The following is a 26,479-nucleotide window of genomic DNA, read 5'->3' as shown; positions in this document are numbered from 1 at the left end:
GTAGATAGTAGAAAATCTTATTTAGCTGTTTTAATTTTAATAGATTTTAAAAAAGGACTAAAAGGGACACTCCTTGACATTAATTCAAATGTTTCGCGATTTCGTCGCTTGCTGAGAGATATTATTTTTATTTGCATAATGTACCAACATTAATCACTCTCATATAAATTTTATGAAAAAGCCTACCCTCAGGGACAAAAATTTGGGGTATTATTAAAGTCGATTTTTTATTATGCGTATTTTTTTAAATTATTTCTTGCCTTGACTTTGAAAAAACCGAAATCTGGTATATGTCAAAAGAATCCATTTCTTTAAGCAAAAATAAATTTGAAAAGTAATTCGAGAAAATACGTAGGTAAGTATAGTCTTATGTTTAGAGTATAGCCTTTGTTGTTAGGATTTAAGTATTTCTAATTAGATTCACAAGCTTATACAGGTCGTTTATTTTGTGTTCTTAGTCTGTAGCGGCCTTACTATCGTATAAGGCGAAGCAATTCTGGTTTGGACGTAGTCCAAGCTAACAAGCGGCAACATTTTGTACCTAATAAAATCCCTGATTGTCTTCGCAATTGGCTATGGGCTGTTGAATTTCTATTATATTCTAGCTAAGTAATACTACTAAGTACAAGTAATTTTAATATGTAAATAGTTGGTCGTAAGCACGTTTTTCTAATCGCTTATATTTCTCATTCTACTAACATTAACTATTGATATTGTTAACCTGAAATTGAGTTTATCGGTTCAACTCACTTACACGAATTAGTCGTTTACCCGATCGCTATCAAATTTGGTATGTACAATGCATAATCTTTCCGAAAAATAAGTACTTTCATCCCGCGAAATGCGTAGTTTGTCATAAATAGCGAAAAACGCTACAAGTGTATATATATCTACACAAATAAATAAAATTAAAGTGTCTGTTTGTAATACAAAAATAACCACTTTTTACTAAATGCATATGGATGTATACACGGTGTCTGTCTATAAGTCTGTCTGTCTGTTTGTTCCAGTTAATCTCTGAAACGACTGGGCTGATTTTTACGGGACTTTCATTGGCAGATAGCTGAGGTAATAAGGAGTAACTTAGGCTACTTTTATTTTAGAATTTATTTTATAACCTGCGAACTATATACTTTTTTAATTCCACGCGGCGGTCAGCGGCGGATCACGTCCTAGATTTACTAGGCAGTCACAGTACTGTCGATTTGTAGTTGTAATGAAAAATCGCCTGTGGTAGTAATAATGCATGCAAAAAAAAAATAGATTTTAAAAATTATTGAAATAATCATGGAAACATCTTAAAAATTCACTTACTAGGTATTAAGATGACATAAACTTATAAATAGCCAGTTATGAAAAGTTCGTTTCGTGCTCTATTTTTAAGAATATTGTTGTAAACGTTTTGGGATGGCTTAATAGTCATTAAATATCTTAATATTTATTTGTCTTTCAGGAATTTAAATATTCTAATTTTAATCAGTAGGAAACACATTGGCTATCTATCTTTCTGTCTTAACGTTTAGTATCATTACAGCCTAAACAGGCCACTACTGGACATAGACCTCCACAAGTTTACGCCAAAAATAACGTGAACTCATGTGTTTTGCCCATAGTCACCACGCTGGGCAGGCGGGTTGGTGACCGCAGTACTGGCTTTGTCGCACCGAAGATGCTGCTGCCCGCCTTCGGCCTGTGTATTTCAAAGCCAGCAGTTGGATGGTTATCCCGCCATCGGTCGGCTTCTTAAGTTCCAAGGTGGTAGCGGAACTGTGTTACAACGGAAACGTCTACGGAACGTTTAGTAGGTCTGTAGTATTTTGCGACCGGTAGAATTTTGCGAAAGTAAATACTAAATTACATATTCGTTGCAAGGGTTTTGGTAGATATAATTATCCTTTTCTAAACTTCTAAACACCCTACTACTGTACAGTAAGCGTACCACAGTACACAGTACTAGTGGTACGCTTAAGTAAAAACGTTTAAGCTGTGCCTATTTCCTTATGATAATTTTTCCTTTATCTTTTTTTTAAATGAATATCTTATTGTTAGTACATAATGTTGGATATGTCCATGAGTCCTCCCGTGACGATGGTTGCTGGAAATATATCCAAAATGTCGGGCATCTAACAACTGACAAAATATGAAAAAATTGTTTCATTATAATGAGTGGAATTCGCGTAAATATTAGAAAACAATATATATTATTATATATTCCGTATATTATACTATGTATTCTGTACTTAAGGAAGATCATAGATAAGTTAAAAGCTGTGTATGAAGTATTTATATTGCGAATTTTCTATGATATTAATATGAACTTTATCACACTGAATGTTCTTCCATAAACATTTATTAGGGTCTTTCATGGGTAGTCCACATACCGACCATGACTGTATTAAGGGGCTGAATGATTCAGTAGGTATGTTGGACAGTCTTGTTTTATATAATGAAAAAAAAACTTCAATTATAATTGTTTGTTCGAAAACTAAAAAAAAACTGACTTCAATTTATATCGACTAGTAAAAAAAGTGGCTATCACATTAACAATATAATAAGAGGCGACTAAGGGATAACACAGTTTCACTACCACCTGGAACCTTACCCTACCTTCCTTTACCCTTGGAACTTAAAAAGCCGGCCGATGGCGGGATAACCATCCAACTGCTAGCTTTGAAATACACATGTCGAAGACGGGCAGCAGCGTCTTCGGCGCGACAAAGCCAGCCCTGCGGTCACCAACCCACCTGCCCAGCGTGGTGACTATGAGCAAAACACATGAGTTCACTCCATTTTTGGCGCGAACTTGTGGAGGCCTATGTCCAGCAGTGGACTGTAATAGGCTGAAATGATGAATGATGAGTAACAAAAGTATGTAGTCAAAAAGTAAATAAATAAATAAAATATCAATTAAATATACATTATTAGGACAATCAAAAAATACTAGTCAGATCTCTAATTTAAATGGAACCACTCAATAAGCACCGGCTTTCAAAAAAATTGTTAGACCCATTAAAAATTATGAGGTGACCTAAACAAACCTAAACAAATACGGGTGAATAAATTTCATTGCCTTCTTTTTTGACGACGGGTAAAAAGATAAATAATTATAATAATGATTATACCGCAGTCATCTGTTAACTAGTCCTTGAGTTGTGCTTTGTAAATATGCATATTATTGTAAAAGTTAAAAACTTTAGTAAAAGACAATATAGTAATACTGATGTGTTTTTTACTTACGTTATTGAAGAAACAACTTTCCAACATGCACTGTTATGTACAACGTAACATGCAAGTACGATGAACATTCGAAATTTACGACTACCATACGTATTATAAGGGTCTATTTTGAAGAAACAAAAGATTAAAATGTGTATTTACACTAACTTGAATACTATTACCATATCTGCCTCGCATATTTTTTTTTGTATTTATCATTAGGCATATCTACTACTGCATGTCTAAATAATCAATATGTAAAATTTTATTTTTATAATTTTTTTCTATGTTTTTGTATTTTTTACCTACAGCATGGTCACACTTACGCCGTATACACAGGGGGCGCATAAAACGAAATCTTTCAAATAGCCTTCACTGTAGCTTTCTGATCACATACTACGAACCAATCTTTCTTCCACTTAAATTCTTGTGTGGTCAATATATGGCCCCTAAATCACATTTATTTGTTTTCAACTACGACTTACACGTTACTTCGAATATGCGTAACATGGGTAGGTTACACCGAATGTTTGCAGCAAACTAAATATATGTCGTAGTCAACTGAATCAAATAGTTATTGAAATGGTCGACCCTTTTATTGAATAACTTTTCTTTGAAATCTTCTGTAGCTGAATCATTGTCGATTCGTATAACGTTGTGGCTTATTGCAAATTTACTGTGACTTTGAGTTTACGTAGACGTGTTTTTGCTTTTGTGTCCAACCAAGACAGTTTACCACGGATCACTAATATTAACAATTAACTTTATAAATATCCCAAGCTTTCTTGAGTGGGTATTGCCAACGTTACTCTCTTAGCTACATCAATTTTTCGCCAATTTTAAGAAAAACTAATAATACCCAATACCAATAAAATCAGAAATACGGCTACAGAAAACCGCCCGAGACAAAATATTTACAAACTTAGAAGCATGCCAAAAATTCTTTCCCCTTTCGAACACATGTACGTAATACAATTACATACATATATACAGAAAATTCGTTGTGATTTGATAAAATCTTCTTCACGTTAAATTAAATATGTTTCAGTACTAAAAAGGATTTTTCGTGTGAAATGGAAGGAACGGTATTACGTTTAAGCCATTTCTCGTACATTCGTGTTTGATTTGACATTGCGTATAACTACATTGTGTCTCTCTTTTACTTTGTGTATCCAATTTTCTGTTATCTATATATATATAAATGAATGTTTGTCTGTATGTTCTTTGTAAAATCGTAAGCTATGCATTTGATCACGTCATGATCTTCTCAGGGTACACTTAGTTTAGATAATAAATAACTAGCATTCGTGTGTGTTGGAAATAGAAAATAGGGGTTAATAATAATGACTAGAATTTTATAGGTATAGTCAAACACATCTGCAAGATCATCTTTGAAAATACAATTTATTAGACAGGGTAAAAGATCTCTCTCTTTCTCTCTCTCTCTCTCTATTCATAATCGTCATCCAGTCTCTGCCGTTGAACTTGCGCAGATCGTCAGTCTAACAGATTCCTCATTACTGAGACACAGTCTCCACTCACGGACACGTCTGTTCCAGCAACCATCGGTTCTGCAACTCACGTGACCAGTACGCTGCCACTAATACATGATAAACATACGGGCTAGATTAAAAAGTCTTCAAAGCCAGAAGTTTAAAATCAATGTGTTATGGAACGGGCTATAGTAGAATGTCAAAGATTCGATCAGAAATGAGATTACTCGCTAGATAACGAAAATAACCGATAAAAGTAACGTCAACATTAAATTCCCTCTAGTATTGTTTCGGACCTGGTTTTTTTTATATAGAAATGATGTGGGGCGAATTGGTGTAGTGTGTGATCAATTTTACAAAATGTCCTTTTTGTAATTGTAACACAAAAGTAGTGACATTTAAAGTATTGCGTAGGTACTGTAACAATTTCAATTATTAAAATGAATGGTAGATTAATTTATTCATTGTAACACGTGTATTATTCAAGGTTGCCCATGTTTCGGGATAACTTGTTATTACTGTATAATTCTAATTTTCCTTCGAAAAGCAAAGTAGTTGTGTTGTGTTGGTTCATTGATTAACGCCTAAACAATAATAACGTATAAATAACAGAATGTTATTTCAGAGTTCCTTGCTGTATCTTAATGTTGTTTTTAGAAGTAGTTGGTAACTAACTCTTCTAAAAACAATACTCTGAGGATATTCAATAATATGTATTGTTGTATTATTGTTAGGTCTCATTATTACTGTTGTTAAAAATATTGATACCAATATTTTTAATGACAAGATTGGTAATTTCAAAACGGTGATTGTATGATATCTAATAAAATTGTATTTATGATAGCTAATGAATCAATTGTTGAGTGTTAGTTTATAATTACGACTGATAATTAACCAATTCAACTTTTAACAACAACTTACCGTAGAGTAAGCATAAATATACGGCTATTAAAAAAACTAACATCAAAAGCTATTACGTTAATAAAATACTAAGCCGTTAATATTTCTTCACTAGAAAGCCTATTTCCCTTAGTTTATATGAAATAAGCTTGAAAATTCGCATTTATAGGTTATAAAGATAAATCTTCAAAGTCAGTTATGATTCTAAGTTCACTTTACTTTGATGTCTTTGTCAATACAAAATAAGTAAAAGGGAAACTAAATAATATCAACTTTCAATGTTCTACGAATTGTCGAGTTGGTGTCGACGATATTGATAAAATGGCAGAAAAATACAGTGTTAAAACGTTTCCTCGTAGCCTCGACGTAGTAAGCAAGTTTCGTTTTATAGTATTTTGGATGTGATGTTACAAAAAAAAAAAAAGAAAAGAAAAACTCAATTGAAGAAGGTTTTATATAGGTTAAAATTAATCGTCTTATAAATGTAACAATATATCGTTGAAGTTATATCATATATATTAATACGCTAAGGTTAAGATGTTTGCCTCCCTTTTTAGATAAAACCTCACAATTACTCCACATAAATTATGTATCATTTTATAGATAATGGCTTGCTCTACCGGCATCAACAACTTAAAAACTTATTTTTGGTTTGTTTTTGGAAATTAATTAAATAATAAAATTGTATATATGACTTTAGCTAGTTGTTTCAAAGTATTTGTTTTTTGTTCAATTTCAACTCAACTCACGTATAAATACTTTTGTTTTATTTGAATTCGTTTTATCGGGATTTATACCATGTACCTTTTTATCTTTGAGGCTCCGATATTTCGGCGCAGTTGCATGCGCCATGGTCACGGAGGTTCCTCCGTTCCTCCTATAAATCCCGATAAAACGAATTCAAATAATGTTAAGAACCATGGAAATTTAAAACAATATACTTTTGTTTTGTAATTTTATAAAGTGATCATTAATATACTTTATTTAGTGCCAATTATTCGCAAAAATAAAATAAGATAAAAATAAAAAATAAAATCTGACTGATTTACTGTGTTTATTGAAACGCAAATAAACACAAAATACATTAGCCTAAGCGCGCACTGGCGGCCTGGCCGCAGCGGCCGGGCCGCGGCGGCCGGGCCACGGCGGCCAGCGTAATGTATGTACATCGTATCATAGATTATGTATGAGCTATGGCTTGGGAGCGACGCTTGCGGCTGGTCGCGACACTCGCGGCCTGGTCGCAATACTACCTAAGCGCGCACTGGCGCCCAGGCCACAGCGACCAGTATTGCGACCAGGCCGCGAGTGTCGCGACCAGCCGCAAGCGTCGCTCCCAAGCCCAAATATACCTCTCCGTATCAAAAGACATAACGATAGAATTTGAACATTCCGTAAACAGTAAAATGTCTATCCGCGGCGACCAGTGCGCGCACACTAGCGCACGATCGTACAATTCTTCGAATCTCGATGGCCGCGGCGGCCGCTGGCCGCTCGCGGCCAAGTGCACGCTCTATGATACGATGTACATACATTTCGCTGGCCGCCGCGGCCCGGCCGCTGCGACCAGGCCGCCAGTGCGCGCTTAGGCTTAGCCTTACAGTAAAGAATAAATTATAAGAGATTTTCTAATTAAGAAATTAAGACATTTTAAACATGTCAAAAATTAGCACGACAACTGGTACCTAACAGAGCTAGTTTAAACATCTTTAATATTTCAAAGAGATGAAGATGATGAAGATGAATAATTTTTGTATCTTTTTCTATTTGGCGCCAATGTCATAAGCCAATAAAATACAGATAATACAGAAAATATATAACAAAACCTATATTATATTCTGAAACCGTTTTAGTTCTAGTCTAAGATACAAATTAGGCTATCTTCACCCATCTACTTAATGGATAAAAATTAAACTATTACCTTCTTAAGTATGCTAAAGATAAATCTCAATTATATTCGGCAACCGCCATTCAAATCAAACTTTTAGCAGATAATCCCATGTCATCGTATTCGCAATGAAATAGCAATAATGTTGATGAATGATTTATTTATTAAATATGTGGTTGAAAGTAACAAGAACAATATATATTTATATACGTACTAGCTGACCCGGCGAACTTCGTATCGCCTAACAGTGACTTTTAAGTATTATCACAAATCTTTTGTATGGGAGTATAGAAAAGTGTTGTTTTTAGACTTTTTCAGGAAATTTAAATTTTTTTTTTAGAATTTTTCTCTCCGTAAGAACCATCCTCGTACTTCAAGGAATATTTAAAAAAAAGAATTAGCGAAATCGGTCCAACCGTTCTCGAGTTTTGCGCTTAGCAACACATTCAGCGACTCATTTTTATATTATAGATTTATACCTGCTAACTCAGTAGTAATGCTAGGATAATTTATTTATTTTATTTTATACTTTATTGTACACCACAGATATATTATAATAATAGACAACCTAACGTTTGTATTTTCTCTAGGCTTCATACTGTCCGTAGTAATAAAATTATTCTGTAAACGAATAAGTGCATTTTTAAATAACAATATATTTTTTTTCAGTTTTGACTTTAATATAGCCTAACCAGGATTTTTCAGTCAATTCTATTGGGATTATTTTTCTAAGATACTAAAATAAGTATAAAATAATGTTTTAGCAGATGGATGCAGTTTGTCTCTAATTCGGATCTCCTACTATTCAGTGTACGAGACGTCAGCCAGACGTGTGTACTCGGCTGGGTAAAGAATGCGTGCGATGGACAAGCGGAAAACCGAACCTGATCGACCGAGACCGTTCATTTGATGGTTTTAAAATTCTATTTAAAAGAAAAGGGAGGATGCTGTGTGATGCACCAAATGAAATGCTATGTAGGAGCTACAATTTGCTACTTATAAAATTGTTTAGTACAATTTTGGATATGCCTTTTCTATTATTTTCGTTTCCCCTGAACGACATATATTTGATCAAGTTGTACATGGATAATTTGAAATTAATGAGATATAGAAGATAGTAGTATCTTGAGAACTTGATTTCAGGTTTACATTTATTAAGAGTATCATAGTTTAGATATAGGTGATATTAACCCCCTTAATGGAAATGTAAAAATTAAAGGGAAGGGCTCTTATAACTTAGGAGCATGAAAAAATAGATATTGGCCAATTCTCAGACCTACCCGATATGCACACAAAATTTCATAAAAATCGGTCCAGCCGTTTTGGAGCGGTTTGGTAACTAATATTGTGACACGAGAATTTTACATGTAAGAAGATTAATCAATGTAACTGACTAATATGACAGGATGTCAAACATTGTTAAAGGACACCAGTTCATAGAACACACAAAAACTAGCATTGGAGAGTCGTGTTATATATGTCCAGAAACATATAATTAACATCACCAGAACACAGAACAGGCCAAACAATTTAAATTCCATAAAATCTATTGTAATAAAGTAGTTGTTTAAAAGATTGCCGAGATTGTTTCGTTTTAATAACTGTCTCAAGTTTAATTATGATTTTACTGTTACCATTTTTAATACAAAGCTCAGTTTTCCTTCTTGTACTCTGTCCTTATAGCCAACTTTCACATCTAGAACGTCAACAACAACTATATCAAACAAAGACCACATTCTCCAAACTACAACATTAAATGTACAAACATTTTCAAGATCCACTAAAATACACCTCGGACTTTAAAATGTCACATCGTTTTGGTTGAAACGAGATTTTCGTACAAAAGTCACGTTAAGGCCGGTCCTACATGACGAGAATATCATATGTTAATGGCGAGTCATTTGAGACAGCTACATTAATATTTATGTCGGTTGATTTATGGATGGAATGTAATTCGACTTTACAGACAGAATTTTATCCTGTAAACTTTTTTTGAATTTAATCGCTGTTTTCATTACGGTATCCTACGGTGCTTTTATCATTTTTAATTTATTTCGTTTGTTTATCGACAGTGATTGCATTGGAATTATTTTATGATTCGTTGTGTTTTTGATTTAGATTTGATTTGATCCTGTTTCTTAATGCAGATCGATTAGCACAAAGCAGTAATACAAATTATGCTGCCTTAAATTACAGCTGTAGTAGGACTAATAGTGCTAATGATAACAAAAGGTATTTTTTTTCTAATTTTATGATTTTAACTTTAGTCATTTTTCCAATATTTCAAAATTTTCAAATGCACTTAAGGAACTTAAGATTCTGATACAAAAATCATTGGGTAACATGAAAAATATAGTGAAAAAAACTTGTTTTGTTATATTTATTAATTTTTATTGTAGTCTAGATCAGCCTTAAATGTCAATAATTATAAATGACACGCTTACGAATGCATCTTTTAAAGTACATTACATTACAAAGTAATTCTTATTAATTATTAAATTAATTATGCGAACTATGGTTGTTATTGAAAGTTATTACCACTAGGCCTGAGATTTATATAAACCGAAATGATAGTATTATGTAGATTTGTTCGATCATAAATCGTCCTTTCATCCGAGTCGGCCATTAATAATAAGCGGCGATCTCGTACCGAATGATAATAATTTATGTGTTAAATGATTTCTACACGATATTTCGTTAACAGGTTTAAATGTGCTAATGAATGGTGATATATTTTATATGTGTAATTAGTGGCTAATGAAATTAATGGATTTAATTTCTAATCTACGCTTTTCTAGGTAGTTTTGGGACTGGTGGTCTAAAGTGATATAATAAATATATAATAAAACTAAGTTGATAAAATGTGTGTGCCGATAAAACTTAAAAAGGAGTCCCGGCACGATAAAGGGACTTATATAGTGTGATAATATCCCCCCTCGAACAAGAAAGTTCCCGTTTTAACCTAAAGGGCGTGTTTTTAAAGATATAAGGGCTTTTCCAACCCTTCAACTTGGAAATTAAGTGTAGTGGTGCCATCTGTTGTCGAGTTTTGAACTTCATTCAGATTACGTTTTTTTTAGGTTTCATTTCGAAAGGCGCTGCGAGCAATTGCAGCATGTAATGGCGCGAAATTTAAAATTCCAATTTCAATAAAGTCTTAAATTACAAGTTACAGTGAAACAAGCGATTTCGAAACGTAAAAGAAAGAAGTTATTTAAAAAAAAATTAGGGATTGGAAATTTTTCTTAAATACCCGTGCGAAGGCGGGGCGGGAAGATAGTAATAATAAAAATGCACGCGGATAAGCAATTGAAATCAAATTGAAAGATGTATAAAAAAGGCACTATAAGCCCGTGGATGTCACTTAATAAAAAAAAAAATCTAGCCTATTCTTATAAAATTAAAGTTGTTTTTTGTTTGAATTATGCTCGGGATTGGGAATTATTTGAATTATGCAGGTGAAAACGTAGTTAGGTTTTAGAAAAGAAGACAGGTGACAGAATATTTTCTTGAAGAAATCGCTGTGTTAAAGATAAAGGCCGTCTGTTGCTACTAATTTATATTGCCTAATTTTTGTTACCTTTTGTACAACAAAAGGTAACAAAAATTATACAAAATAAAATGTTAATAAATAAATCACCAGAACATATAAACACGAGTACGCCTGTACGTCTGTACTAAATAACGTCAGCTAAGCATTTCGGTCGGCAAATGACCGAATCGCATATAAGATTGATCGACGATCGCGGTGATGAATGTGCAACGAGGATGTCCCGTGATTAATTGTTGACGCCTAATTGATTCTAGTGCTGATCTCGTATCTATCGTTACTGAATTGTTAATTATTGTACGACAAGCTGAGGTGAGTACTAGAGGTCCAAAAGTAAAGGGTAAATCTTCTTACCCTTTGAATCTGTTTAAATTTGGAGTATTTTTACGAATAGTTTTTCGAATTTGGTAGAAAACTGCAGTTTAAAATAATTGATGTTATTAATAAGGAGGAGGTTTCTTAATTCAATCGTATATGTATATTTTTAAGGTATGTTCGCGGATACCGATTTAGATAATTCTTTTTTGTTGGAAAGGACATATATCTCAAGGGTCGTACCATCATCTGATGATGGCATACCTGAGAAATCGAAGGGAACCTTCATAAATCGTAGAGGCGACTAGTGCGTTTGGTAATTTTTTTCTTCTACTTACGTTGTATTACTTGTAATTGAAGTCGGTTTTTTTCGTTTGCTAGCAAACAATTATCATTGTCCGTATCTATTGTAATTGAACTGCTAATTATTGTATTAAAAAGTCAGAGGTGAGGTCTAGAAATGACTTTTAGACCGCACTTTTTGAACCTTTTCCCGTTTCCACTGAAAATAAATAAATAAATAAATAAATAAATAAATAAATAAATAAATAAATAAATAAACCTAATTTCGAGTCTTTCTAGGAGTAGTTCTTATAAAGTGTTACATGAACGCCGACTGAAACATTGTAGAAAATAATACAAAAATAAGTTGTAAATTAACTTTCTAATGAATATTTGTAGCGTCGCTTTTAAAGACATGTAAAAATGTTTTTTTTAAAGTGAGCATCTATACTTTATACATATTCAAACAAAAAGGCCAACTCATCCGTTTTCTTTCATTGATAATATTAATACACAAATGAGACTAAGCCGTTTACGTATTACAAAGGCACGTAAGACGCCGTGTATATCGAACAAGGTAAAAACTTTTACCTTCACGGTAAATATATTGATCTATTTTTTCCGTTTTTATTCAGTTACCGTGAAAACCGTGCCAGTCGGTATTTGGCATCGTTTTGGCACGATTTTTTCTGCATCGGAAGACAACTTTTCGTATATAAAACATTAAGAGTTTGAAATTCTTGACTTACAGGCATATTTATTGCATACGAATATTATACGTCGATGTAGATGTATCGAGTCTGTTTCATGATTAATTACTCAGTGTTATTGTAATGTAATAATTATGAACATTTTACGTAATATTCGTTAATTATGAGTGTTTGTATTTCATTTATTTTAATAATTTCAAGTTTACGTTGTTTATTAGTAAAATGTATTTATGTGCATTTGTAAGTATTTAAAATTTTACTTAATATTTAGTGATACGTCATATAATTATGTATTTTTATATATCCAGAAGATATTTGGAAGTTATGAGATAATAGCCGTCAGTCTTACATAATAGACTGATTTATAATAATGTTATGAAGATCTAAGATTTGTTTGTTTGTTCAGTTGTGAACCTGCTGAATCGGTTATGATCATTATCCGATTTCACAAAAAATGGGTTATAAATTTTAGATATTTTATCATTTTGGTACCAAATTTAAATACAAAACTGAATTGTTTATGGCAGAATTGAAAGCTTTCAATCTAAATAAATCAATAAACGACTTAAATCTATACAAATAAATAAAATTGGAGTGTTTGTTTGTCATAATAAATTAACGGCTTTTTACTAAATGCATATGGATGTATACACGATACATATGCCAAAATAACATTTTTTACAATTTTTGTGTGTCTGTCTGTTTGTCTGGATCTTTGTTTGTTCCGGCTAATCTGTGAAACGGCTGGACCGATTTTGACGGGACTTTCACTGGCATATAGCTGATGTATTAGGGAGTAACTTAGGTTACTTTTATTTTAGAAATTTATTTATTTTATAACTCTGCGAACTGAACAATACATTTTTTGTCCAATTCCACGCGAACAAAGTAGCAGGCACAGCTAGTATGTAAAAAAAAATCGACAGTGTCAACAAAGTCATATCATAAATATGAATACGCTAAGGTTAAAATACTTGCCGCCCGCTTAAGAAAAATCCTCACAATTACTCCACATAAATTATATATCATTTTATAGATAATTGCTTGTTCTACCGGCATCAACAACTAAAAAAATTATTATTGCTTTTATTTTTGTAAATTAATTAATTATTAAAATTATGTATATGGCGGCTTTAATTTTGAAACAACGTCAACACGTTTGACGGTCGGTAAATTTTTTGTTCAATTTCAAATCAAGTCACGTATAAATACTTTTTTAAAATTTTGTAAAGTGATAATTATTATACTTATTTAGTGCAAATCATTCGCACGGGTATAGCTAGTATCATATATACCAGACTGTGATATTGCTATCAGACAACCTAATTCCTTGTTAAATTAATATAGATGTAAACAATGATCGAGATAGCTCATCGCATTAGCTCGATTGGAATCTCTTGAATATCTGTTGAACGGTCAAGCCGTCGATATTGCTAATTATGTCAAATCTAATCGGCCATCTTAATATACATATATATAGAGTTTCCTCCGGCCGAATTGAGTAACCTCCTCCTTTTTTGAAGTCAGTTAAAAAAGACTTCACCCAAACCGGCAGTGAATCATTTTAACTTTCGCTTCTACTACTAATCCTTCAAGATTTACTCAGTCACCCAGGTACTAGTTATTAATTACAAATAACGCTAACTTGTCTCTATTATTCACTTAAAAGGATCTAGACACTCATATGGTTTTTGAAGTAAAACTTTTTTACGTATGCTTGACTTGGGGAGTAAACTGGTGAATGTGTGACGAGAGCGTTACGAAAAGTGTGATCGGGTGAGGCGACCGGAAGTTGACACGGAGAATAAGTTAGTGAAGATAGAAAGAGAGAGAATTACGTTTCGTAAGTTTTACTTTTGTCATGTGGTGTAAAACACACTCTTTTTTCATTTGATAATTTTTGATATGGTTAATGCGTAGAATTTTTAAAGTCAGACAAAAGAGTTCTTATATAGACTTGCTCAAACGAAAAAAACGAAGCAAAGTATAAGTAAGTAGGTAGGTGGTATGTTAGGTAATATTAGTGCAGATAAAAACAAAGTTAGAATATAAAATATACCTCTATTAACATTTTATCGGTTATATAGGGTTTATTCTTACAAATTTGACTTGTGTACAAGATTAATTACAAACATATGACCTTCGATATTTCATCCAAATATATGTAGGGTGTCTGTGTTAGTCTGGCAGACTAACTTTGACTGTCCAGTGACGCCATAACTGGATATGCAGTATTTTTATATGATATATCTTTATATCCTTCTCCTACATGGAGAAAGAGGCTTATGCCCAGCAGTGGGATGTTATAGGTTGAATCGTTTTTTCTTTATAGGTCTAACACAGATCACAACCGGGTGTGTAAGAGACATATCTACGTAAGACACAGACGCCAATATAAAAACCCCGAATACTTTCGAATAAAAAAAAAATACAATTCAAAAACCTAACTTATGTAATGTCGTCCTTCAGGCAAGAAAATTAAAATAGTAGCTATGTAAGTACAATCAATAATCTCGTATAAAAAGGTTGATGGATAATAAGTGAAAAAAAGTGTGTTTCAGACCCCACGACTGAAGTAATACTTCTTTAGCTCCATTTAAATTATACCTCCCTCTCAACTTCCGTTCGCTTCGCCCGATCACACTTTTCGTAATGCTCTCATTACGCATTATCCAGCTGTCCCTAAGTCAAGCGTGCGTAAAGGAGTTCAACTTCAAAAATGTAATATAAGTAATGTGTTTCCCCTCAGACACAGAAATGAGATACATATCAATCTAGGTTTAATCGTTGAGTGTAAGGTAAAGCGTCCTCTGAATAGAATCTCAAGGTACATCTGAAATAACGTTTGTATAGACAATTCTATCAGATAAGTAAACGTCGGGTCGACGCTGTCCCTTTATTTAATCAAACGTCACCTGTATCCGAGATGCCTCTTTAGATAAGGGTGCCCGCAAATTAGTTAGGAACGTTCTGTTTCATTTTCTTTTTCCTTAATTCTATTTTCATCTTAAATTTTGTATTTCGTATTTCGAGCATTGTCTTGTACATAGTATGTTGTACGGATGTTATGATTATTTGGAATTATTTCATTTTTTTAAGATTTACTCATCTACGTTAGAGTAATCATGTACAAAAAGTGGCGTTATCATTAAAAGGGCGATCTCTTTCAGGCAAACTTTGTTGTTAAGCATTGTAAGAAAAAATATGATCCTGCAGAGTGTACAGCACTTGTGAATCACTAACAAAACTACGTAGCAACTAGAAGCCTACGAGGTTGGCTGTTAACATCTACGCCGCTCTCTATCCCTCCGCGGGAACTATATCTACTTTTTATTTAGGGTTGATCCTTAAAGAGAAGTATATATCTATATTAATCTATGGGCTTGTTTCATCAGTTGCGGATAACGCTATTTGACGGATGATGATACAAATAGACTTTGACAGCGGGAGGTAGACTAGGCCATTAGGATCTGTTTCTCCTCAATTAATAAACTAAAACCTTAAGATTAATATATGCGAATAAAAATATCGCATAAAGTGTAATTCGATGTTATAAAAGATTAATGAATCAAAAACTTTTAACTGTCGGATAACGTTATTCGTCAAATAACGTTATCCACAACAATTTTCAAATTTTCAAATCTACCCTACTGTTTAATGGTGTTATTATTTGTTATTTTAATATGAAATTGGTTCGAATTAATACTAATATAATTCTAAATGCCTATCCCTCCAAGTACTATACGCGTAACGGTATATTATTATTACCATTATTACAAAATATATATTATATACTTTTATATTTTACAGATGTGTATTCTTTGTTATTAAATGTGAGTACCCGTCCCTCCGGGGATTATCTGCCTGACAGTGTATTTATATTGTTATATATACACACTTTTATATATGTAATAATGAAGCTATACTTCATTTTGTTATGTGGGAGAGTGAGTGATTGTTGCACTCCTACGTCAACTGGTCTTGTGGTTGTCTATAGTGATAATTGGTACCTCATATTATTATTATTTTACCCTTTTGATAATCCTATTATTTGCGGTTTTGCTCAGATCGTTGATTCTATTTATATGTATTTATGTATGTGCGTGTATATGTATGTAAGTTTTTACACGTATATGTATGCGTATGTATGTATGCGTATGTATGTATGTGTGTGCATGTATGTGTATGTGTGTGTGGGTATATATGGATATATATGTGTGTATATGTGTATCATGATTACTGATGGCTTCGTACGACCTTAAAGTGTATTACCAAAATGCTCGGGGACTACGCACCAAGACTCACGCGTTCAAACGGGGTGTGCTCCTGTCCTCTTACGATATTATCTCACTAACGGAAACCTGGCTTCCGGATGGTCTAGGTGATAATGAATTATTCGATGATAGGTATATTGTCTGGCGGCGTGATAGGAATTATCAATCAACACAGTTGAGGTATGGAGGTGGAGTATTGCTAGCTACTCACCGTCGGTTAACCGCAGTGGAACGCCCAGAATGGCACTCCTCTGCTGAAGACATCTGGGTTACAATCACAACGAAAAAAACTATACGGGGATCACACTCAATTAAAATTCACATCTGCACTCTATACTTATGTAAGGAAAATTTAGGTAATTCTTTCAATACACAATTGCAAAACTTCTCAGAGAAGCTGTCGCTCATTGTTAGTTCATGTCCGAACGACTTATTTCTAATTTTGGGTGACTTTAACTTAAGCAACATCAACTGGAATGGTGAGATTAACTGTTTGCAGCCTAATGGGATCGTCGGCGAATCGCAGGTATTATTTTTCGATACTCTAGCTGAGTGCAACCTTAATCAGTTTAACTTAAATAGAAATATTAACAATAGAATACTTGATTATGTTTTGTGTAACGAATACGTGTGTGTATCGGCATGTGACGATCCTCTGGTACCAGAGGACCCTCACCATAAGTCGTTAGATCTAACTTTGACCTGTGCTCTGGATGACTCACTTGGAACTAATCGCAGACTTAAATATTTTTATGACAAAGCAGATTACGAGGCCATTTCTTCTTCACTAAATGAAGTGAATTGGGTGATGGACCTGAACAATAGCCCTTTGGACAATGCCGTTGATATATTTTACCACCACTTATACAATATTAGAGATAAACATGTCCCTCATAAAATAATAAGTTCTTCATCATTTCCACCGTGGTATAGCTGTTCACTTAAGAGACTACTGAAAGAAAAATATAAATATAATAAAAGATATCAAGTTTATGGTAATATGGCTGACCTCGACACTTTTCGACTTCTTCGAACTAGGGCTAAACGACTGGAACAGGAGTGCTACAATAATTACATAAAACGCACGGAAGATGCGATAGTTAGGCAACCAAAAAAGTTTTGGTCGTTTGTAAAATCCAACAATAAGGGTTCTAACTCCCTTCCGTCTAAATTATACTATGAGGGTCAGTCTGCGGATACTGGACAAGGTGTTTGTGATCTTTTTGCTTCATTTTTCCAATCCACTTTTCTTTCTCCATTGTCACATAGGAACAACTTAAATTATTCACCTTTAAACCCAAATAACGTCTCTGTTTGTATTAGTAATATAGAAATCAGTATAGATTCAATTAAGAAATTATTAAAGGCATTGGACTTAACCAAGGGTTCAGGACCAGACCAGATTGTACCCATCTTTGCCGTCAAATGCGCTGAATCAATTTCCGTGCCTTTATCTATTATATTCAAGCGCTCAATCTCGGAGGGCCTCGTACCTCGTATTTGGAAATCCGCATTTATTTCCCCGATACATAAAAGTGGTAGTAAAAATGATGTCAGGAATTACAGACCTATATCTAAATTATGCCTCTTCGCTAAAGTGTTTGAACGCATAGTGTATTCTCAAGTTTATCAATCATTATCATCATTCTTTATTCCGGAACAGCATGGATTTTTAGCGATGCGTTCTACTTCGTCTAATCTTTTATCTTTCACAGATTTTGTTACAACTGGCATGGATTCTGGGGGTCAAGTTGACGCAATTTTTACGGATTTTAGCAAAGCTTTTGATTGCATTGATCATCAAATATTGCTACAAAAACTTCTCTTTGCTGGAATTCATGGTAATTTATACCGATGGTTTACCTCCTATATCGAAAAGAGATCGCAAGCAGTAGTAGTGAACGGATTCTCATCAAACTGGAATAATGTCCCTTCTGGAGTTCCCCAGGGGTCATTGCTTGGGCCCTTGCTTTTTAATATTTTTATAAACGATGTAGCCTCCTGTTTCCAACACTCTAACTTCCTTCTGTACGCCGATGACATGAAAATATTTAAAAATATCGATTCACCAAGCGATTCTAAGCTATTACAGGAGGATTTGGAACGTTTCGAGCAATATTGCCTTCGTAATAACTTACAGCTAAACATTCAGAAATGTTACTGTATGACTTTCACTCGTAAATTTAAATTCGTAAAAACTCTATATAAATTTACAGATCAGGTGTTACACAGGGTAAATGAGATCCGTGATCTGGGTATTATGCATGATTCTAAATTAACATACGACAGGCATATAGACCTGATCTGTAAAAAGGCTAATAAAACTATGGGCTTTGTTTTTCGGTCAAGTTCCCAATTTAATAGTATAAAGGTAATTAAGGTCCTTTATTGTTCCTTGGTGCGTAGTATTCTCGAGTATTGTTCACAGGTTTGGAATCCACGATATAATGTCTACATTGATAGGATTGAGTCCATACAGCGTAGATTTTTGAAATATCTACAGTACAGGCTGGAAATCAACGATTGCAACTATGAGGCAAGGTGCCGTAGACACCATTTACTACCCTTACGGGAACGGCGACAAATTGCCGACGTTGTCTTTCTAGCCAAAATTGCTCAAAACCGTGTAGATTCTCCACATTTACTCTCGAAGATTAATTTGAGGGTGCCTTATAAAACATCTAGGCAACCTTTATGTTTGGACATTCCGCAGTCCGCATCAAATTATAGACAAAACTCTTTTTTTATTCGTGGCGCTAAAAGTTTAAATAGTGTGGTGGCATCCACTCAGCTTGATCTCTTTACTTCTTCAACACTTCATTTCAAAACTACTATGACGAACACTTGGTTTGACGGCTCTCGAACTGATCCGTAGGTGGCATTTATTATTTTAATACAACTGTATCAATTGAACAAGCTTTTGTAATTTAATTGTGAAAACATGTAATTGGTGTATAGTTTTCATTTGGATATGTTTTTTTGTAATGAAACACTGTTTGTTTTCCGAATAAATAAAAATAAAAATAAAAATAAAAAAATAAAAATAAAACAACTGGTGAAACAGGCCCTAAGTATACGCTTCAGCCTGTAATATCCCACTACTGGGCATATGCCTCTTTTCCCGTGTAGATGAAGGACCAGAGCTTAATCCATCACGCTGCTCCCCTATATATTCCCTACTATGAGTAACGATCGCTATCAGGTGTACATGATAACAACTGGGACAGTCGGCTTGTGCTCTCCGAGGCATGGTGGCGAAACCCACAATTACTAACAACCAAACCGGAAATAAATATTTGTATAAACAGAAATAACCACTCCGAGCGGAAATCGAATCCGCGACCGTCAGTGTTTAGGCGCTGCCGACACGGCACACCATTACACCAGAGCGGTAGAGAGGGCCTAAGTATAAATTAATAATTAAATAAGTAATATTTAAATTATAATTGGTCATATAAATATATTTACATTATAAGTTGTTAAAAAGATAATTAAGTGCGATTTTAGTATTGATTTATTCAGACATTCTCGTAGTTTACAAATTAATAAAAATAAGACTAATTATAATTTGATAGGTTGGAAGAAAATGGAAAGAGAAATATATTTTTTATTCCGCAATATTTTAATTGTAATTCTGATAAAAATTGGTCGTTAGACGTGATTACGAATTTTTTTTTTACTCGAATAGTCTATAGTTCTTAATATTATCTATCACTTATCACTTCAGCCTATCGCAGTCCACTGCTGGACATAGGCCTCTAGGCCAAAAAATTGAGTGAATTCATGCGTGTTGCCCATAGTCACCATGCTGGGCAGGCAGGTTGGTGACCGTGATCGTGATAATATTATCTATGCTACTAATAAAAATCTCCGTTAAAATTACCGTAGCCACCATTTTGTTTTCAAAAAATTAATCTGTTAATATCCGAGATATTTATTGTAAGCTGATATTTTTGAACTTCGTTATTAAAAGAATTTAATTCAGCTAGATTGAAAAACTATAAAAGCCGAGCGAAACTGCGCAATACTTGGAAATCATGTGAATATTTAAAGCGATAAAATACGAATTCGACTCGATTTTATTCGCACAAAAGAAGAATTGAAAAATCTCTAAACCTTAAAAAAATGCATGAAAAAATTTACATTTTTATAAATCGGTATTGCTTAAAATATTTGCAATAAAATATTTGAATGAACAAATAAATTTAAATACAAAAACAGTATAACAATATTTATAAGGTGCTTTTGTAAATAAAATTTAGAATACTCACAATGAGTTGAAAATCAATTATAAACACATTACAGAAAGAGACAGCTAGTGATGTCTAGTAAAATTTTTAATATAATTTTATTTTTTAATTACGCGTTTTTATAATTCACCAAATATTAAAAGATATTTTTATATAGCATTTCTTTTAAATCATATTATATCGCCAGTAACAAGTAAATAATACTACACCTACCATCCAATGAGCGCGCAAACACATCTATAATTTACTATAAAAGGATAATATATATGGCAGAACTACCTCGAGAAGTGACTCGTATATTAGGACACAGTAAAATTTAAAAAAGAGCTAAGTTTTTTTTACTCCTACAGGCCTCCCCCAATTAAAGGAAGTTAAAGTCAACACCTTATATTTTGTCATTCTAGTAAAATACACAACATATTATTAGGTGAAAATTTTAAACATAAAACATCTAATGAATTTGATACCACAAAAGATAAACGCGCCTTTGTCATTACGATATCAAAATTTGAAACACGTTCTTTGTATAAGATATATAAACGTCTTGTTTTTATAGACATACCCTCGGGTGTTCGCGTACGTTGATTTATATCTATTGTTTCGCTTGAAAGAGTCATAACGTCATTTTTTATAGCCTGTTACGGCTGGATAATGTATCTTTATTTTGATGAAGATGTAAGAATTACTGAAATCGTTTCAGTAGTTTTATTAAACTACGTTAAAATAAGGTTATCCATTAAGAAATTTTTTTTATTTTATATTTTTACTTCGTGTTTTATATGAGATTAGATATTCTAGATTAATCTGTAAGGACTTATTATAAAATAGTACCAAGGCCAAAATATATAACTATCTTTATTGATATTTAATATAGGTATGTTTTGAAAATTCTTTAGAAGTTCTCCAATTGATACTGACGTATGAAAGTGACTATATGTCACCATTTACGTTGGTCACGTGTCACCGCATAATTGCTACATGAATTTTAATAATATTTTTTACGATTTGAATCTATATTATGTGAAAATTTTTTTAACTCCGAAATGCATTACGATTCTCTTAGGACAGGAGATGAAAATCTGTAATTGCGAACGTAATTTTCTCAAGTATATTCACTCGTAGTAAAAACTTTTCGTAATAATTGACTCACAGTCAACATTTTTTTTTATATAATCTATTCATTTTAATGTCATTGTCATATATTATGTCAACCTGATACAAAAAAGATAACAAAGCTATTTTTATTTTATACGTGATATTATGAAATCAGCACTGCTTTTTAGCACAATTGAAACCTATCAAACCATGAACGACTGAAATTTTTTCAAAAATAGTTTTATAGATGAATGTAATAAGTTTTCGTACTAACCATATCAAGTTTCATTAGGTTAGTTACAAGGGATACGATCGCTGTATGTTGTATGGTTTAGATCAAAGGTAAGTTTTGAATGTTTAGGATCCTGGTAGTTTAACGAGAATCTAGATTATATTAAGACTAGACATCTCTCGCGGTTTCAGCTTCGTCTACGTATTTGGCTATCTTTTTGCAACTAAAACTAGGCTATATAATAACAGGCTTCGAGTATGACATTTTATAGCCTACTAACTACCCGCCCCGGCTTCGCACGGGTGCAATGCTGATACTAAATATACTACAGAATGTCTTTATTTATAGTGTGAAGCTAGCTTATAGCATGGTTATTAACATAATAACAACAACATTCAAATATGCGTCGTTAGATTACACGTTGTTACAGAATGCGTTGAAGAAATAAAGTTTCACTGCTCGTTCCTCGTAGGTGATAGCGTGATATTATGTAGCCTATATGTTGACCCGACCTCTTAATAATATTCGTGCCAAATTTGAAGTAAATCCATGCAGTACTTTTTGAGTTTATCCCGGACATACATACAGACAAACAGACAAAAATTGTAAAAACTATATTTTTGGCTTCGGTATCGATTGTAGATCACACCCCAAATATTCTTTTAAAAAAATATTTAATGTACAGTTTTGACATTCCTACTATTTTATTATATGTATAGATGATTATTTAAGATTGGCTTCTTTCTTTTAAGATTTATAAACTACAAACCAACAAATCTACCTTTTTTAATATATATTAGTATAGAGTTAGGTCGTAATCGAGAGATTTCTATCAAAGGATCGCGTGGAGACAGGGTTTCCACAATTGTGGCACTAATCCATTAATTCTACAAATTAAACTGTACAAAGTGTAAAGATGTGTCAGAGTGTCTGATATAATTCTGTATAACTCCTGCCAAGCATAGTATTTTTAAGTACTTTAAGTCACTTTCGATATTTGAAGAATTAATTTGAAAAATTTTGATTTTGATCTGAGCGATTAGTAAAAAGATTATTAGATACTGTAAAAGAAAAAATACTATGTAATTAATAAATTTAAATTAATATTGAGTCGAGTGAGTTGGTCAAGAGTACCCTAAACCGAAGAGCATGTATGAAGGGAATAATGAAAGTGGACGAAACGAAAGAAGTATGTAAGGATCGTAGCAAGTGGAAAGAAGTGGTCTCTGCCTACCCCTACGGGGAAGAGGCGTGATTATATGTATGAAATTTTTCTTCATTAAATTGTTAATCATAAGAATGGTTTCCCCAACTTTTTTGTTAGGTGAGGGTTAACTAAGTCTATCACGTATTATTGGTAACACCATCAATATTGACATTTTCTAGCAGTGAAAATGGCGAAAAGCGCAGAAGCAGAAGTCGAGAAAATGAAAATGTTAGAAGAGAGGATAAAGGCACCTTCTATATGGGGTCGTGTGCCCTGCGGCGTTAGGTTTGAAGATCTGCAAGATACGCGGTACGAGGATGCTGTGCGACTTTTGAAGAACCATTACTTGTCTGAGGAGGTTAGTTTTGATTACTGTCAACTAATTCTATCAACATTTTTGTGCAGTATGCTTATAAATAGCTCTTTAGACTTTCAATAGTTTTCATTTTCTTTGACAAACTGAAAAGTTTATATCTAAAGGCATATTAAGTTTTATACTATAATTAAAGAATAATGCATACATTACAATTTTCGATTCAAAGGTGCTTTTTAAGCCTAATAAAGCAACAGCCGAATAAAAAGATTATAGGTTTGATTTTGCAGTTCGCGAAATAAATATTCTTGTGTGATTGTAAATTGACGAGACGAAAGCGTATTAGAAGCTACTTGAATGACGACATTTTTAATTTTTTTTTTGGTTTGTCGCGGAATAATGGAAATAGCAACTTGTACCAGTTTTGTCTATTTGCTAGTAATATTAACCGGTGGAGATGCGGTTGTGGGAAGAGCTAAAGTTGCAATCTTCAGTGGTTAATTGCTACGATCCGTGGCTACGAACCGCGCTGAGAGAAGCCGTCACGCTATGTTTGTGGCATCGCTTGCGTTTCCGTTTTCGTAATTCTATTATTAATATCATAGCACGATTTTTTTTTGATTACTCACATTATTATCAATCTTTATAGTGGTGTTATTTATTTATTTATTTTATATATATATATATATATATATCAGATTTCCTCTGTCATTAACATTTTTTAAAAACGGTAGAACCGTCGACCACAGCTAGGTCTAAGGTTCTGCTATCACTATCCATCACTTGAAATTAAAAGTGAAAGCAATGAAAAATGAAGAATAAAGATATAATTATCACACAATTTTGTTTATAATATACTACAATAATTGTGTTTGCAGGCATACGAAGAAAAACCGACTTTAATTATATCGACAAGTAATACAACGTAGGTAGACAAAAAAAATAGTCAAGTAAATACGCATTATCAAAGATTACTCTAAAAGTTGTAATCAAGTTCTCGATGAAATTTAAATGTGACCACATGATAAACATCTTTAAAATCATTAAAATCGGTACTCCCAGTAAAAAGTTATGCGGATTTTCGAGAGTTTCCCTCGATTTCTCTGGAATCCCATGTTTAAAATTTAACGTTAACAAAATTAAACTTTATTTCATAAATTTTAACTTTTAACAAGATCTTCACGAATTTTTTAAAATTTCAAGATATAGGGCAGAAAATAGACGGAGTTGCTACTACTAAACAAAGGTTATCTTTCGCCAGCTAATACCAAAAGGAATCTGCCCCCTTTACCGATCCAAACACGCTTACGTCAACTCAATTTCCCACCAGTATACATTACATGAAGACACTGTCATCATTACAGCCTATACAGTCCACTGCTGGACATAGGCCTCCATAAGTTTACGTCAAAAATAACGCGAACTCATGTGTTTTACCCGTAGTCACCACGCTGGGCAGGCGGGTTGGTGACCGCAGTACTGGCTTTGTCGCACCAAAGACGCTGCTGCCCGTCTTCGGCCTGTGTATTTCAAAGCCAGCAGTTGGATGGTTATCCCGCCATCGGTCGGCTTCTTAAGTTCCAAGATGTTTGTGGAACCTTGTTATCCCTTAGTCGCCTCTTACGACACCCACGGGAAGAGAGGGGGTGCTGTGTGGCTACGGCACTAAAGAATTTAGCCACACTGTCATACTGCGTTCCTATTGGTCGAGGGAGTGCACGCATTAGGATCAGTATAATATTAAAATAAATTATTAGACAAACAAATCAAAGTACAAATGCACTATAAAAAAATTGAAATTGACTTCTAAAATTACAATAATGTTTAACGTTAATCATTCAGTAATTTAAACAGCAAAAGTATTACATAAAAAGAAATAATAACTAAACAGATACTTACTTCAAGAAATTACAAAACAGATGATCAATTCACTGAGATGTCGTTCATTAATTACAAACATTAAACATTTAATCTTAACCTAATAAATTACAAAAATAATATTTTGATTTCAAAAAAACAATACACATAAAATTACATGTATAGTTGATGGCAAATGTGGTCTTATCTCTAGAAGAGATTTATTCCAGTCAACCAATGGTCACGAGAGAGTGTCATATAGTAAGGGAGATAGTGCAAGAAATAACAGCCTAAAGAAAATAGCTAAATAACTGTAATATATCACATACATACAAGTATAATTAAATTTTTTATTAATTTATTGTTCGGTTTGCAGAGTTATGAAATAAATAAATTTTTAAGCTATCATCAGCTATCTGCTAGTGTTTCCGTCAAAATCGGTGCAGCCGTTTCAGAGATTAGCCGTAACAAACAGACAGACAGACAAAAATTGTAAAAATGTCATTTTGATATATGTACCACGTACACATATACATTATTATGCAGTTAGTAAAAAGCGGTTATTTTAAAACACTCCAATTTCATTTATTTGTATAGGATGTAGGTAATTGGGTAGAGATTTGTGTTTTATCAAAATAATATGCTTTACTTAAAGTTTTCTAACAATTAGTAAACGACTCAGTTCATTTAGTTGGTCAGTAGATAATATTTCAGTGTGTAACGTTATATTAATAAAATACATGACATTTATTAGAGCTCACTGAGTACACTCTAGCGTTAAGAACTTTGTTTTTAGAGCTCTTTTTTAAAAGTAGTAATATATTAGAGGATTCTCTTTTATATTTCGGTATAATTTTTTTAATTAGTTATTACAAAAGTTTCTGTATGATCATGCAT

The 26,479-nt window shown here is 33.1% G+C and overlaps 1 pseudogene; it reads left to right on the top strand.

Moving 5' to 3' along the window:
• Nucleotides 1-23,502: 23,502 nt before the first annotated feature.
• LOC123664711 overlaps nucleotides 23,503-26,479 on the top strand; it is a 17,573-nt pseudogene continuing 14,596 nt past the window's right edge.

This window comes from Melitaea cinxia, chromosome 22 (genome assembly GCF_905220565.1).
Source record: "Melitaea cinxia chromosome 22, ilMelCinx1.1, whole genome shotgun sequence".
Taxonomy (NCBI): domain Eukaryota; kingdom Metazoa; phylum Arthropoda; class Insecta; order Lepidoptera; family Nymphalidae; genus Melitaea; species Melitaea cinxia.
The sequence above is the reverse complement of the archived record's forward strand: the minus strand, read 5'-3'. Positions and strand labels throughout refer to the sequence as shown.